The sequence below is a fragment of the Nothobranchius furzeri genome, chromosome 9 (genome assembly GCF_043380555.1).
Source record: "Nothobranchius furzeri strain GRZ-AD chromosome 9, NfurGRZ-RIMD1, whole genome shotgun sequence".
NCBI classification, from domain to species: Eukaryota; Metazoa; Chordata; class Actinopteri; order Cyprinodontiformes; family Nothobranchiidae; genus Nothobranchius; species Nothobranchius furzeri.
Window position 1 is genome coordinate 76,341,558 of NC_091749.1, and position 2,716 is coordinate 76,344,273.

Genomic DNA, 2,716 nt, shown 5'->3' on the forward strand with positions numbered 1-2,716 from the left:
AGGAGAGATATGATCTCTCTTTTTAATTCTCATCAGAACTCTAGCTGCAGCATTTTGGACAAGCTGAAGACTTTTAACTACATTCTGTGGACTTCCTGAGAGTAATGAATTACAGTAATCCAGTCTTGATGTAATAAATGCATGAACTAGTTTTTCAGCATCACTCCTGTAAAGGATGCTTCTAATCTAAGCAATATTCCGAAGGTGGAAAAAGGAAATCCGACAAACTTGTGAAACCTGGGATTTGAATGACATGTCCTGGTCAAAGATAACACCAAGGTTCCTTGCTTTGTTCTCGGAGATTAAAGAGCAAGTAACGTCTAAATTAACTTTTTTTTGCTGATGAACTGTATAAATGAGTGTCTAATAGTGTTTTAAATGTGTGCATTCTTTATTTTAGCATTTTGGTGCATTTTCTTTAAAAATTAAAAATTCTGTCTAAAAACCACAGTAATGCGCCACCTTCAGCTGAAAACATAGAATTTGAGTCATTTTGAATAAATTTTAGCCAATGGCTAAAGAGTAAAGTACTACGTAAACCAGTAGAGTACTACGTAGCAGCTCCGTGCCAAAGTTATAAAAGCAACGAGCGTCTCGGCCACGCCCTGTGGCGAGTGGGAGTTGGATTTGCAAGCGAGTGTAGGAGGTCAGCGGTAGTTCAGCATTAGCATATAGCATTAGCATATCCTAGTCTTTAGCATATCTTTTAGTGTTATAAATACTTATTTAGTGTTAGCTTGGCTGTTGTATATTATAGTTTAGTTAGTGTTTGGCTGTTAGTGTAATTGGGAAAGTATTTCGGGTTTAGTGTTCCATATCGTCTTAGTATTGGTGAGTAGGTGTAGTGTAGTATGGTTGCGGTGACTCTGTGGGCATTTTACCCGCGATTCTGCACGTCTCCGTTTGAAGAGGGAGGCTGTGCCCACCGTGGCTCTTCCGCGATTTAGATGCAGCCCACCGACTCTGCTCCCCCACCACGGCGGGCTCCAGTCTGAGGTGAGTCAGCTAAATAAACATTTTAACATCTTCTAAAGACAATTCCCTACCTAAATGCAAAGTCCGAGAGACGTGGTTCACTTCCTTTAGCTAGTCTGTCGGCAATTCTGCAACAGTGACTCTAACTGACGCAGCACTTGTTGACAGCATTACAGCGTGAAATCCAGCTTGTGACCCGGTTCTGTGAGGAATTCTGTTCAGGAGGTCGCATTTCAGGCTCTCCACATCATATGTGACTGACTTTTACGTTATAACAACGATCACACACTAGGAATGTTATAAAGCGCCTATATAGGAGATTCTTTTGTATATTATCTGACTATAAACTCCAACAACAATGTGCTTCTATTTTTTTTTTCAGGCTAAATCTACCCAAGACACTGGCTGTCAGACTGATTTAGCTGCATGAATGTACTTGTCCAGGCTGATGTGAAACCTTCCCTGTAGCAAAGGTGAATTATTTTTAATAATCTTCTATGCAAACATTTTATTATCACCTTCTAGTTTTAATTTGTTTTACAGATTATTTTTACACGTGATTTTATGCTCTTTTAAACATTTATAAATGTGCTGCTTCTTTGTTTTTACATAGCCAGCCAGAATGGAGTTCACAGCCGCAGTGTGTCTGGTGACCCACGGGGACCATGATGAAAATTCATCTTCCAGAAGGTCCCAGAGCGTCCACACCCCTGAAAAGACCAAGGTGTGAGGTGTCTGCTGTTGATTCCAGCTTCCACCTCAGTGACAGTGCAAGCTCAGTGAACTGTTCAAGGTAAAAAAAAAAATTAAAACATTTCAGAATTTTTAAGATATTAACAATTAAATAAGTATGTGATTACATCATGACGGAGGCTACTGATTCTGCCCGTGACACTTGGTGGTGACGTGTGAGCTGATTCTCCTGGAAAATAACTTTTACATTAAATATTTTGTTTTTGCTATCAAAAGTAAATTAACTAATAACCTGCATTATTGCAGGACATTCAGCAAAATATGGACTCTACACCATGAGGCATGCACACATTAATATTCTATAAGAGCACATAAGGTGAGCAACACCACATATTGTACACTGTCCTGAATTTGTTTTCTTTCTGCATCTCATTAGCCTGGCTGATCACCTGATAACTCCTGTCATCTGGTTATGACAGCATGAGGATGTCCTCACACACCTGTAACCTATCAGCTCATCTGGCAGAATAGAGAGAGAAGAGACAACACCACATCTCCTGTTCCTGGAAAGCCTTCAGCCTTCCTTCGATGACTGAGAACCTCCATCAGCTCTGTCTCCTGTCTGCCTACAATTATTATAATAAATATTGTGTTTGACAAGTTTTTTGTGCTGCCAAATATCTCATTTAGATTCCAGTTTTGATATTTTAATGGATATTTATAAATTACATTGAATATCACATTTTTGTTGCATGTTTAACTAGCTATTGTGATTAATTAAACTAGCACCTCACTGTTAAAAGCTCGTTCTAATTTCAAGCATGTTTAAGTATTTATGGACATGAACAAAAACAGGAAATATATAAATTGAGATTTATTTAATTAATATAACAAATAAGGGGGAAAGAGTCGTTGAAAGGCACATTCTTCTGGAAGTTCCTGATCCTGAGGACACCAGCAGAGGAGACCAGCTGCAGACACCAGAGACCAGCTGCAGACACCAGAGGACCTAGAACCGAGAGAGCAGCTGTTATTAGTAAATAAATAA

General features: G+C 39.1%; 1 long non-coding RNA gene across 1 annotated transcript; it reads left to right on the forward strand.

The window, feature by feature from the left end:
• Positions 1-1,099: 1,099 nt before the first annotated feature.
• LOC129162210 (uncharacterized) lies at positions 1,100-2,328 on the forward strand. Its single transcript, XR_008562234.2, has 3 exons — positions 1,100-1,448; positions 1,589-1,768; positions 2,105-2,328. It is a non-coding gene; the product is annotated as an uncharacterized lncRNA (long non-coding RNA).
• The last annotated feature ends 388 nt before the right edge of the window (positions 2,329-2,716 follow it).